Source organism: Rattus norvegicus, chromosome 13 (assembly GCF_036323735.1).
Source record: "Rattus norvegicus strain BN/NHsdMcwi chromosome 13, GRCr8, whole genome shotgun sequence".
NCBI classification, from domain to species: domain Eukaryota; kingdom Metazoa; phylum Chordata; class Mammalia; order Rodentia; family Muridae; genus Rattus; species Rattus norvegicus.
The window spans coordinates 100,661,656-100,675,264 of NC_086031.1; the positions used below are offsets into that span (position 1 = coordinate 100,661,656).

Genomic DNA, 13,609 nt, shown 5'->3' on the forward strand with positions numbered 1-13,609 from the left:
AAAGAGGCATAAATTGCAACCATAGTGCACTATAAGGAAGCATTCGTGGTTCCTATAACTGTCTAAATGTATACTGGCTCTCTGGCAGGTCAGGGGGTTCTTTGGAACAAGTCATATTTTTAAGCCTATATTAATCTATGCTGGTCAGTCCAAGAGCCAGTAATAATGTGTGGCACACAGGCCCATGAAGTGTGGATGGTCTGTATCAAGGAAAATGTCAACTCTCTTTCTCTTTTTTTCTTTTCATTTTTTATGTGTTTGTATATGTGGCGTGCATGTGTGTATGCATATATGCATGTATAGCACATGCATTTGTGTGGGGGAACATACATGGAGTACCTGTGGAGGGGTGGCACAAAACTGACATTAGGAATCTATCCATGTTCTACCTTATTCATAGGGCAAGGCATCTCAATCAAACCCAGAGCTTGACAATGCGACTGGTCTCCCTAAGCCACCTTGCTCTAGGATTCTTTGTCTCTCCCTTCTAAGACTAGAGGTACAGTGAAGGATGTCACACTCACCCGGCATTTATGTGAGTTGTGTGAGTGGGAGCTCCTGTCCTTGCAGTTATGCAGCAAAAGCTTTAGCTACTGAGCCCCCTCCCCAGCCCTTGTTTTACTTGCTTGATGCAGCCACGAGGGGTTTTAGGGCGATGCTGTGGGCTGAATTTCCGGCTCACATTCTCTCTCTGGTGGTCAGTAGTGATGGAGCAACAGAGACTGACCATCAGGGGCGTCCGCAGCTGCAGAGCTGAGGGCTGGCAGCTGAGTGTCCCCTCCTCGGACTCCAGCTTTCCCACTGCAGCTAAAAGAATTGCCAGTGGGAACTTCGAAACAACGTGTTAATTGTTAGATGCAGATGCCTGTTCAGGGACTACCCCCAGCAGTTGTTTTACAAAGCCTGCCTAGGTCAAGACCATTTATGGAAGGAGCTAAAGGGCAGTGATTCACTCCACAAGTATCTGTGGAATTTTCTGAGAAAGTACCGTCATGTTGATCAACATTGGCGAACACGGACTCTTGTTTTGTTTTGTTCTGGGTTTTGTTTTTGTTTTTGTTTTGTTTTGAGTCAGTACCATGCAGCCCAGGTTATCCTCAAACTCAAAATGTAGCTGAAGATGACCTTGAACTCTCGATCTTTTGCCTCCTCCTGCTCTAGAGTTCTGGGATTATAGGTTGATGCTACCATACCCAGCCTAATATAGGATCTTAAATTAGACCATCAACTTCCTTTAAAATAGGTACAACTGTGCTCAAGAATATTTTAAATGTGTGTGTGGGGGTGGGAGGGAGACTGGATCTTCAGCAGTGTTATCCCAGAAAAGAATGTCCTAATTGCTATTTCTTACAGCAGTGTAGATCTAGATATAAGCAGATAAATATGAACAGATACACAGAGAGGGCGTGTTTAAAATTTCAATAGGAAAAAAAGAACCTTTATTTTTTTAGATTTTTTATTGGATATTTTTTATTTACATTTCAAGTGTTATCCCTTTTGCCAGTCTACCCCCCACCCGGAACTCCCTATCCTATCCCCCCAGCCCCTGCCTCCATGAAGGTGCTCCCCCAGTCACCCACCCACTCCTTCCTACCTCCCCACCCTGGCATTCCCCTACATTGGGGCAATGAGCCTACACAGGACCAAGGGCTTCTCCTCCCATTGCTGCCAGACAAATGCCATCCTCTGCTACATATGCAGCTGAAGTCATGGGTCCCTCCATGTGTACTCTTGGGGTGGTGGTTTAGTCCCTGGGAGCTCCCGGGGGGGTCTGGTTGTTTGATGTTTCAAATAAGAGCAAGCTAACTCAACAGCGTATCTTAAGGAAGACCAAAATGGGTAAAGACGATCTAACACGATCTAACATGATCTGCGTTGGTGAAACCTTGACAATGACAGATCAAATCATCTCTTTAACTACATGACCATCATCACCCTGAAATCAGTACACCAGTCCTCACCAGTAAAGCACGACCTTTGTAGAAGGAGAAAACTCTTAGGTGGCAGGTAGATGGGGCGCATGCTCAAGGCTGCCTGCCATGGTGCAGCACATTGTTTTCAGAGAGGAACTGCTTTGCAGGGGAGCCCTGCAGACTATGAAGAAGTTATCCGTGCAGATAACTCCCTCTCTTCCTCCCTTAAAGTAAAAGGTTTAAGCCCTTCAAAGCGGGCAAACATCCACTGTTAGCAATGTTCAATGTTTTCAATCTTAAGAGAGCTGCCTAAGCCACCCTGAAACCTTTCCTGATCTTTCACCTGTCCCCTACTACCTAGAAACCTTGAGTAGCATACCAGAAGAGTTTAGTCATCTCTGGGAAAAAAGGGAGCACTTAGGGGGCAGAGGTGGTGAAAATAATGTTTGGCTGGAGAGGATCTACGGTGCCTGTGTGCTTGATGTCAGTGACTACTGATTTAGGAATGCTGGTGAAATTCCACAGTCCCCACATTCTGCAACGACCATCTATGTCCTTACCGTGGCTACTGCTCTAGCAGCTTGTGATGGGCATGTAAGAGTCAAAGGACACAAATGATTAAGACTAGCCAGGAAGGATGATGTAAGGGCATCTCCATTTCAGACCGCGGAGAACACAGCAAGGCTCTGCCTCGTGGATCACAGATAAAAATAGCTGCTGTCCGCTGGTGCCAGGTACTTTTCATGATCTGTCACTGAGAGCTCACAGCCAAACTTCATGAGACGGTGCTACATTACTCTGCCTTCCTTGCATGAGGAATCCAAGGCCACATGCGGTTTCGTCACTTGTCAAAGGTTAGCATTGCCGAGGTTAGAACTGGGTCCCACTTTGATCTGGTTCCAGAGCCTGATCTCTTTACTGGTGTGTGGAGCGGACCGCAGGGAAACTGCTGCTCTCAGGATGAGCTGCAGCTGTCTCAGGTGAGCTTTGTTGAGACCTCATGAAACTGTCAAATAGTTGTTGCCTCTGGGGGGAAAGTGGGTGCTTCCCACCGTAGAGCGAAGGGGCCAGGACAAGGTTCCATGTGCTGCTAGAGTATAAAGTAGCCCTGGTGATAAAGGACCTCAATTTAAAGAATTCTGCGGGTGTCACAGCTGTGGGCCCACTCAGTATATAACTAAGGAAAAAGTCACCTAAAATTAGACCTGAGTATTATTATTAGCGGTGCGGATTCAGTAATGAACCACTCTCTAATTCCTGCCAGAAATAGGTAAAGCAAAGCCTGTTGCTTCTCACTATGACCTGTACCCTTAATGATGACGTCACTCCCGTGGAACTTGAACCTCCCTTATGAACTGGCCATCTTTGTTTTCAAGTCTCAGTTCAGTCACAAAATCCGGGCTCATTTAGAGGGCATGGAAAAAAATGAATACACGTGCACAGTTATTGTACCCCGGAGTCTCGTCCCACTGATGGCTGGGCGGGAAATAACAGAAAGCAAGACAGCAGAGACAATGACAGCATTTCTTCCTCAGAGATAATCAGGGAATATGCTAGAAAGGTGGACTGACCTCAATTTGCCTTTGAAGGGAGGAGGAGGAGAGGAGGAAAGGAGGAGGAGGAGGAAGAAGAGGAAGAAGAGGAGGTAGAGGAGGAAGAGGAGGAAGAGGAGGAGGAGGAGGAGGAGGAGGAGGAGGAGGAGGAGGAGGAGGAGGAGGAGGAGGTAAAGGCCAAGTCATCTCAGAAGGAGGTTGGAAAAGAATGTGGTTTGACTGGAGATACCAAAGAAAAGCAAGAGCTAAGCTAAGGGAACTCAGAGCATTAGCTGTCAGCTCCAGGCCATCCTAGTGCCCAAGCTAGGGCCACACAGACATCCACCTCAGCTGGGATGGGAAGGAAGGAGACTAAAGAGAGCAGAGTGTTGGGTTGCTACAGCATGTGAGCAAGAATTGGCTGTCTAAAACGGTGCCATTCTATGTCCATGAGAGGATACAATGTTACCTCAGAAAATGGCTATAGACGGCTAAAAAGCCAAAGGGCACTGACCTGTGATATATATATATATAAAATCATTATAGGCACTGTTATGGGGAAAATGTAGGGCAGAAGGGGCAGAAGTCAAGGAGGAGAGGCAGGAAGGCGGAACAGGCTGATGGCTGAATGTAAGGAAAGCAATGTCCCTAATTGTGAAGAGTTTATGCTGGTATAACCTTTACTCTCTAGTCTATTGGCAACTGCCAAATAACAAGCGTTGCAATAAGCGTGAAACTGTTCTGCATGGCTGAATTGTCCCAGTGGTTAAGGGGAAGGAAAGATGAGAGCATGTTGTGGTCATCAATTTGGATTTTCTACCAAACCTTAAAAACATTCATCAGGAGAACTAGGAAGGCACCTCTGGAGCACACCTCTGGAGCACACCTCTCTGGAGTACACCTCTCTGGAGTACACCTCTCTGGAGGACACCTCTAGAGGATACTCTGGAGGACACCTCTAGACATGCCTATGAGCTGTTTTCAGAGGAGACTAGCTTGGAGAACTGAGTGGATGAAAGCTACCCTGAGAGGAGCTCCATCTCACAGGCTGGAGATGGGAGAAAGAAAGGGGAAGCAAGCCCTGGATTAAGAGTTTCTTCCTCAGTGGATGTGGTTTTAGGAATATCAGACTCCAGCTTCTTCAGCCTTGGAACACAGACTTACAGCAGTGAGGTACATGGACCTTGGAGGCCTTCACCCTCAGACCTGGGATACACCCGTGGCTTCTCAATCTGTGTTCTCAAAAGCATCTTGTTCTGAGTTCCCTAGCCAATGGCCCAGCTCTTCAGTCTACAGAGGACTGTTGTGTGGCCACTGAGTATTCCAGGCTATTAACTTCCTCTTGTTATTGTATGCATTCCTTGAATGTCCTAGTACAAGGATGAATTGTCACTCTTTTCAGATCTGTCACCATCGATCTGATAATTAATGACTGAGCCTGGAAGAGAACCATTTTCATACGAATAGGAAATTAACCTCCAAGGCAGCATGGCTTAGTGAGAGTGCAGTCCTGTGCAACTACCAATGTCTATTGAGTTAAATGTTGTGCGTGCTCTTGCCAAAGAGTACACTCAAAAAACAAACAAACAAACAAACAAAAAACCACAAAGGCATGAATGAATTAAGTGCTATTAACCAAGAGAAAATAATTCCATATTTAATGTCATGTAAAGGCATTTGGCTTATTATACAAGCATAAATTGACTCTGTTACTATTATCTATTAATAATGGCAGTGTGGAACCAAGGTCTACAGTGGCTGCTGAGGTCAATCTTAAAGAGATGACTCACGCATAAGGCCAATCTACATAAATAGCATGTGCTAAGATTGCCATCTGGTAGAACAATCTACATCACAAGACTCCACGTTTCCTGTTACCAGGGTAAGTGCATTTCAAGCATGAGGGAGAACTTTTATCAAGTTTCTCTAAGTCCCTTTACTTTGAGACTAAAGGGGCTTACACAGGGAGGAGGGGAAGGGAAAGTATGAGGCACAGGCTACTCTCTCATCCCCCCAGATTCCCTCCTCACAGGAGAAGAGAAAGGCTCTCTTGGACATTATCACTCCTAACATTGAGTCTGTCAAATTCGCCTACTTGCTCTTTAACTGTGCTCTTCAGGCAGCAGAACTGGGACTTGAAAATGAATGGATGCATTTGAAAGAGTTTTAAAGAGTTTCTCATACCCCGCTTCCTACTTTCCCTCTTTCTCTTCATATTTTTTTTTCCTTTTTTGTGTCTTCTATGAAGAACTGAGTGTGTGTCATCAAATCTACTCAAGGGAAGCCATATACCCTAAGCACCTCTCTGTTTTGTACTAAGGATGTGACATCTGAGATAATTCTAATGTGAAACCGGTAGTTTCAGATTTTCTCTCCTGTCTTAAGTAGAGCCTGCCCTGAATCCTATCTCAGGCAGATGAGGAGCCTACTCCCCCACAACCCTGGTACACCACCTAACCCTCCATTTCTCTCTGTGGAGATTCCAGGTCCACCCATCCACAAGTCCTCCAACAGTGTCTGGTGTTTTCACAACACAGGATGTGCCAGCATTTCTACTCTTAGTTCAGATTCTTTCCTGATGTTTGATTTTCTTCAGATTATTGCAGATTTGGAATTTTGCAGTGCCACAAGCTAGATTCCTTTATATGGCTTCTCTTTCAGCACAGTGTACCTCTGTCTGTGCCTGGCTTCATGAGCCAGATGTATGTGTCTTTCTCCCATAGCCAGAACTATGTATGGCGCGACAGTGCTAAGAGAGCTCATCGCGAGCCGAAGCCATTGGATCTGCCACAGAGGGAGACAGCAGCTGATGGCCACTGGTGTATTCCTGTTACCCAGCCATCTCAAGCTCAAGGAGAAGGCAGGTTTGATGAGAGAGCTGTGACCTGTGGCCCTCCTGAGAAAATAACGAGGGGGTAACTGATATACACTTCAGGACGTAATTACCTGTGGCTGGTAAAAAGCTCTCCCAAATTGCATATAATTTACATTGTGTGTAATTTAAGTAAATAGGTACCTCTCCTTTTTTTTCTCTGTTCATGGCACACTCATATTGTTAAAAAAAAAATCTCAGCCTCTTGTTAGTTCTTTGTTTTCTCATGATTTAGAGAACAAAATATGAAGCGAATGATGATAATACTCAAAACTAACGTTTATTGCACCTTCCACCTGGAGAGATGCCGGGTCCTGTTTTGAACAGTGTACACATCAGCTTAAGTATCCTTGATTCGGGCAGAGTTGATTCCTGAACTTGTGAAGAGAAACCGAAAGAAGCATTTCTTCCACAAGTCATAAGAAAATGACCTTAGCTGCAGAGAACGATGCTACCTACATAGCCTCAGAAAGACATTGTTTAGATGGGAGCATCACCATGTGACCTACAGCAAACTAAAGAAAGACTCTTCCTCAGAATCCTCCAAGACTGGATTGACAGAGATCAAATTTTTTAGAGTCAGACTCTGATTCTATCATCTATCTATCTATCTATCTATCTATCTATCTATCTATCTATCTATCTATCATCTATCATCTATCTATCATCTGTCTATCTATCATCTATCTCTTATCTATCTATAATCTATCTATCTCTTATCTATCTATCTATCATCTATCTATCATCTATCTATCTATCATCTATCTATCTCCTATCTATCTATCTATCTATCTATCTATCTATCTATCTATCTATCTATCATCTATCATCTATCTCTCCCTCCCTCTCTCTGCATCAAGTATCTTCCTCACTCGTTTGCCGCCTTACTCTTACTCAGAGTCTCCCACTGAACACAGAGCTAGACTGCCCGGCTGGCCTGGGAACCCCACAGATCCTTCTGTCTCTCCATCCCTAGCACAGACATCACATTTGGCTTTTCACATGGGTGCTAGAGACCTGGTTTGGGTCCTCTTCTTGTGCAGCAGCTCCTAGAACCTTCTTTCTAGTCTTCCAGGAGATTTTCAGTCTCTGAATTCCCAGTGGTGGCCATCGTCTACGACCCCTGTCCTTATTGCCTTAATCTCTAAAGCCCCGGGGACTTCTCTAGTCTTTCTTGTCTCGAATGTACAGCTGGGACTTAACAAAAAAATAAAAATAAAAATTCAGCCACTTTCAAGAAAAAAGTAAAAGGAGAGGACAGTGACAAGGGTCACTGTAGCATTGCCATTAATGCCACCTGCAAGAAAATCTCAGCGTCACAGTTAAGGTAAAGGTAAGCTTGGCTTTGGGATCTATTTCAAAAATCCAGGAATCCATCTGACATAGTCAGCATTACTCCCTGGAGACATCTACCATCATGGCTCTGGGAAGCCAGCCTGCATGTCACATTTCCCTTCAGCTGGTGTACCAAGAGGACAGCCCCACCAATCACTGAAGAGTCAACTGTGTATGTCCCGTCTCTAGAGACGCCAGCAGGACGGAGGGGAGCAAAGAGTGCTAAAACAAAAGCAAGGCTCTTCTCACAGTTAACAAGGCCCCATATCCCACAGCACACTCTTAATTCTATCATCCATCCTGGAAAGGATGTTCACAGCATTCATGGGTCAAGACGCAAAACCTTCCATTCCCACGGCAAACAGCATTCGAAAGAGGGGCATGATGTACAATTAAGGTTTGTTGGGATTTTTCTTTTCTTTTCACATGTGGCAATATTTATCTTCAAAGTTCCCCTCTCGGGCAGCCAGGCTCCTTTACGGAGCAGCTGGTCTGTGTGGCCTCATTGTGACATGACTCGTGTGATTCGGTAGCTCAATTGTCCCATGGCTGGGTGGAATTCGTGAACCGCACACTATTGTTCTAGACTGCTTTCCTTTTAGTAAGAAGCCACGTTTTTCTCCAGCGTTCAGGACTGGGATTCGAATTAGGTGGAGCCCTTGAGATATTTCTATCCCGACTCCCTCTGTTCAGCAATGGCATTAAACAAAACAAATTATTGCATTTAAACAGAGAGGTGGCAGCGGGGCCTGAAGAGAGAAGCAGACTGGGAATTTAAGATATGACCGGGCTTCGTTTTACGTAGGAGTGCTTGTTAACAAACGCTCAGATCTAACGACTACAAGCTGCGAGCATCTTCTAATTAGTCCTGGCTGTTCTCAGAGAAAACAGTAAAATACGGAGTCTCTTAAAAGAGGCCTTTTTGGCTAACTTTGCACTGAACAGACATTAATAAATGCTCTCAGTTACTTGTGACACTTTCCTTCAGTGATGAAATGGCTACAGTGCTGCCAGACCTGTTAAAACAAAACAAAACTCTAAAAGCAATTTATATTCTCATTCAAAAGAAGTTCCTTGTATGTTTCGCTGTCATCGTTGCTTTCTTAGAAATAACGTTCTGTAATGTGAATGGATCAGTCAAAGGACTTTGGAAGAAACAAACAAACAAACAAACTGATAAATCCAGAACCTTGTGTGGGGCCTAAATTTTAGGATACCTGGCAACGTGAAGGCTGGAAAGAGGACTTAGCGGTAAGAGTGGGTGCTGCGCTCCCAGGTTCAGTTCCCAGGAGCCCCTCCCACTCACGTGCCCATCTGTAACTCCAGGATATCCGGCACCCTCTTCTGGCTTCTGTGTATGAGCATGTACGCACACACATCCGTGTATGAGCATGTATGCACACACATCCGTGTGTGAGCATGTATGCACACACAGTGCTGCAGAGGACGGCTTGAGAGAAATGAATGTGATGGAGTCAGCACACACGCGACTTTTTCCAGGAAATTTCCGTTTTCACGTGATGTGAAGCCATCGCTGTTGCTAAACTTCATTCTCAGGGAAATGTTAAGCAACCGCCGGCTGTCCCTACCACAACAAAATGTTTGGATTCTGGTCCAAACTTTGACCTAAAGCTCTACAATCTTCACAGCGGTCCAGACCAGTCAGGGTCCGGCTCCACACTGCCACCAAGGCTCCAAACCAGACTCCCAGTCCTTGCTCCAGTCTGTTTCTTTCTTGGGTCCCCAGTAAACACAATCCCTGGGGGCTGTGCACTGAGCATCAAACACCGTTTCCTGCATCCCAGTGCTCTCAGCAGGGCCTACCTTCTTCTGTGTTCTGGTCCCTAATATCCAGGAGACCTCAGCTGGAGACAACCACATGTCCCTACTGGCTCATAGGAGCCATTCCTTCAGGGACTCTTATGGCCTTTAATCGTAAAGCCTTTGTCTCAAGGAGGCATAGGTGTTGGTTTTGTTCAGCTTCTTGGCTTCTACCACCCTCACTCAGAGGATCTCATCTCCCCCCACATTCCATAGTCTCACAAGCCAGATGTTAAGAGGCTCTCTCTGCTTACCTGAAGGTCTCCTGTAGCTCTAAGAGCTATGGGGTTGAATATTCTCTGATCACCCAGCCTCCTATACCAGACCCCCAACAGGATCATCCACCTTCCCTTACTCCACATGAAAGGTGGGACCTGAGGAGCATCTGACTTCTCCTATAGGATCCAGGGTTTGTAGTCTCAGAAGAAGCTCTATATTACCGGTTTAGTCTGAGTCTTCTTCCCCTATTGGGCCCCTAGTGAAAAACAAAACAATACACACACACACACACACACACACACACACACACACACACACACACACACTCCAGGAGGTCAACACCTGCATATCTGTCTCTTTGATTCATTGCCCTGCTAAGTTGAAGGTCAATACTGAAGATGGCAGCCATACATCCCTCCCTTACTGCAATCCCCCTTCCCACCTGCAGTCTCCCCAGGATCTTCTGTCTCCTATAGTAACAGCCAGGCTGCCCTGCAGCTGCCTGCTGATATCCATCCCTGGTCTGCTACCTCCTACAGAGACAGCTACCACATCAAAACTTCCTCTGCAAGCACACATCACACAGCTTTACCTCTGTTGCTTGTCTCTTCTCCTTCTCCACATTAGGGACGACACCTCTGTTCTTCCCACACTCATCTTCACCGTCATCATATCTTACTGACTACACCAAGTGTTGCTGAAATCCTGTCCCATCAGGAGATGGAAAGAGCATAGACCCTTCCTTCGGAGGTCCCAACAATAAGTCGATTCAACCCAAGTTCACTCAGAGAAATCGCCAATTATCAGGCTTCCTTACAGAGCACATGTAAGAGGTGATGGGCTGGAATTATGGGTACTTTCCCTAAAAAGACCACACTGAAAAGTCTTACCTAGAATGAATGATGGTTTTCCCATAACAACATAAATGGAGCCTCCCCTCCCTGGCCTACATACTGTAGTCTCTCCCAGAGGCCATGTGCAATTAGCAAAGAGGTGCAATTAGCCAAGAGCTGAATACTCAGCTGAGGGCTGTGGCACTCCATGCCTCTCGTGAGGTTGACATGCTGGTCCGTGCAAAGAGTCACCAATCCCCACCCCACACCCTTTTTTTGCCAAGTGGACCCGACTGAACTCTGAAAGATGGTGATTGATTGACTCAAAGAATAGTCCTGTACAACAACCACAAAACAAGGTTTGACTCTCAGAATATGAAGTTGGGCAAATGGATCTTATCAGTAACCCCACATGTAATCTTGAGGTGACACACCGTAAGTTCATGGGAATTTAAGGGTCTAATCCCAAACCTTGCCCGATGCTCTGGAAGTTCTTGTTTAAGCCATTGTTCTGCATGAACTGTTGGAGCCGTTCCCGTCTGCCAGGCTGAGAGGCTGAGTTATTTATGTGAACATTCTCCATCAGCATGGGACACAAACAAGTAGATGGGAAATGTCTTGACAATCCTGTCATCTGAGTCACGACAGGATACGACGCGATTCCCATCTTCTCCCAGGGGACACGCTCCAAAGCCACCTGTGTTTTCCAGATCCAGTCATTGCTCTCGCTAAGGCTGAACCTCAGCCATAGCCTGCCATGCCTTCTTCTCTGGGCCACACGGTTTGCTTCAGCAGGATCTGGATTATTGTCAACCAGCATCAGATGAACCATATGCTGTTTACTCCCCTATATGCCTGCTTGATTTCTGTCTCTTAGAGAAGACTTTTTACCTTAACTTGTCTCTAAATCTATCAGGAAAGCGTCTTCGTTACCTGAGTGTGTCGTCATCAGACTTCGGTGAATGACTGCTCATTGACATGGAATATATTGAGTGATTATGCACTAAGTACAGAGTATTAGATCAGATACAATTAATTATGTAAAAATGAAGGGCGAATGTTGAAGGCTCAGATCCAATTCACGGAATAAGCCACACGTGCAAATTCAAAAGAGCAATATCCTATAGTGTGTAGTTTAATGACAGATACAATAAGAGGAAACAAAGTCATGGAGAGTTTAATAGAAGCAGTGGCATTAGAAGGAAACCCACGTAAGTTCCACCTTGGGTAAAGGCGGGATCTCTCTTCTAGGCATTGTGGATGGAGCTGTCAGTTGGTGAGAAGAGGTTTTCACTGTGCACTGTGAGATGTCTAGTAGCCCCTCACCAAGTCAGGAGATCAAAAAACCACCCTATGGAGAACAACTGGGTAAAGACGATGTCACCTGAGTGAATTTTTCAGCTCAGCCTTAGAGAGGAATCGTCTGTGCTGAGGAGAGAAGCCAGACAGCTAAGGACAAGGATGGCTGAAAACACTGTGGAAGCAATGAGCGACAAGAGTGAGGAATTGTCTGGGAGAAACTAAGAAGGGAGCGGGCCTCTGGCTGATGTAGCCCAACTTGCAATTGTAGCTAGTTTCGCTCTTGGACTGATGTCTTGAAAGTGATGAGAATCTTTAAAGTTCAGAGTTTTTCAAGAGCAGACCTTGTGGAATTCTTCCAGAGAACAGGCAGTTGCATAGAACTAGTTATCATGGGGATATACCTTGATGTCATGCAAAGGTCCTGTAGGAGGAGGTGGGACGGCTAAAGGAGGCAGGAGCTCTTTCTTTACTGGGTTAGGTGTTTGCCTATGAAGTAGAAAGCTAACTGGAGTGCTAGGACTACACTGCTAGAAGGCACATTTCAAAACAGCAATGTTTTCACAATTCATCATAAAATCTCTTTCCACAGAGCTTTTTTCCCAGCCTGGATCCATGTGAGTGAAATCCCAGTCAGGACCATTCATGGCCTCTGGTTTTCCCCAAGTGCCTGATGGAGCAGGTCAGCTTAGACACTAAGCTCCAAGCCTGACAGGGAGAAAATGTTGCTTCCAACAGTCACTCACTCTACTTATGACTCTGGAGGCAGGGACAGAGAAAAGACCAACTAGAAAAGACTAACAGTATAGTACCCCATCTGTGTGCAGGAAGGGACAGCTTTAGCAGGCTCCTTGTCTCCTTCCCGGATTCATCTTGTAATGGTTCTGAGAGGCCTGAGCAGCCCAGTGAGTCAGTCAGAAATATACCCTTTAAAAACAAAGAAAGGCAAAAGAGCCCTATTTGACCCCCCCCCCTAAGTTGTTCAGATGCTTCCTGGTTTTGCTTGTTTTCAAGTCTCCAGGCAGGCAGGTACAAAGAAGTGTCTGTCAAGGTCATCCTTTATGAGGGAATTCCAGGGGCTAAGAGTGGGACAGTGGGCTATCTCTGAACCCTGGCCAGTCCTGTTGAATTAATATATTTCTCTCTCTCCTTCCTTCCTTCCTTCCTTCCTTCCTTCCTTCCTTCCTTCCTTCCTTTTTCCTTCCTTCCTCTTGCCTGGCCTCCAGCACCAGAGGACCAAGCGGCAGCTTCTCAAAAAGAGTTCATTTTTTTGTGATTTTGGGATGTTACATTACTCTCCAATTTGAAATGCCACAAAGGAAAAGATTCTGGAGAAATTTCTCCCTCCTCCGCTGTGAGACAAAACTACTCTGTTGCACAGAAACTGTGAAGTTATTGGTGAACACTGAGGATCTCGATGCATGGATTCTTTTGTGTTACTGATCAATATTAAGCATGGATTTTACTCTTCTTCTGAAGGGCTTGGCTTAAAAATAAACTAGTGCAGCACTTTCATCCAGTCCTATACCTGACTTGCACCAAGACCTATTCTTAGACCGATATATAAAGGACTTGCCACGCCCTTCAGGATTAAGGAGCACTGACCTTCAGAACACAGTCTTTATGTGCATGTCAGAGTATTTTTAAGAATGGGAAAATCCAGGATACGGATAAACAACAACCAGTTCCAAGTGAAAGTTATTTTTAGACCTGAGATTCCAAAGTATATAAAGCCACAGATATCAGAACGGTTCTCACCCTAGTAACGAGCCTTCGTGTCCCCTC

The 13,609-nt window shown here is 45.4% G+C and overlaps 1 long non-coding RNA gene across 2 annotated transcripts; it reads left to right on the forward strand.

Moving 5' to 3' along the window:
* The first annotated feature begins 2,491 nt into the window (after positions 1-2,491).
* On the forward strand, positions 2,492-13,339 carry LOC120096341 (uncharacterized). Of its 2 annotated transcripts, XR_005492719.1 has the most exons (3): positions 2,492-2,893; positions 5,181-5,327; positions 13,051-13,339. It is a non-coding gene; the product is annotated as an uncharacterized LOC120096341 (long non-coding RNA). The 2 variants fall into 2 exon arrangements; XR_005492720.1 differs by lacking the exon at positions 5,181-5,327.
* Positions 13,340-13,609: the final 270 nt, after the last annotated feature.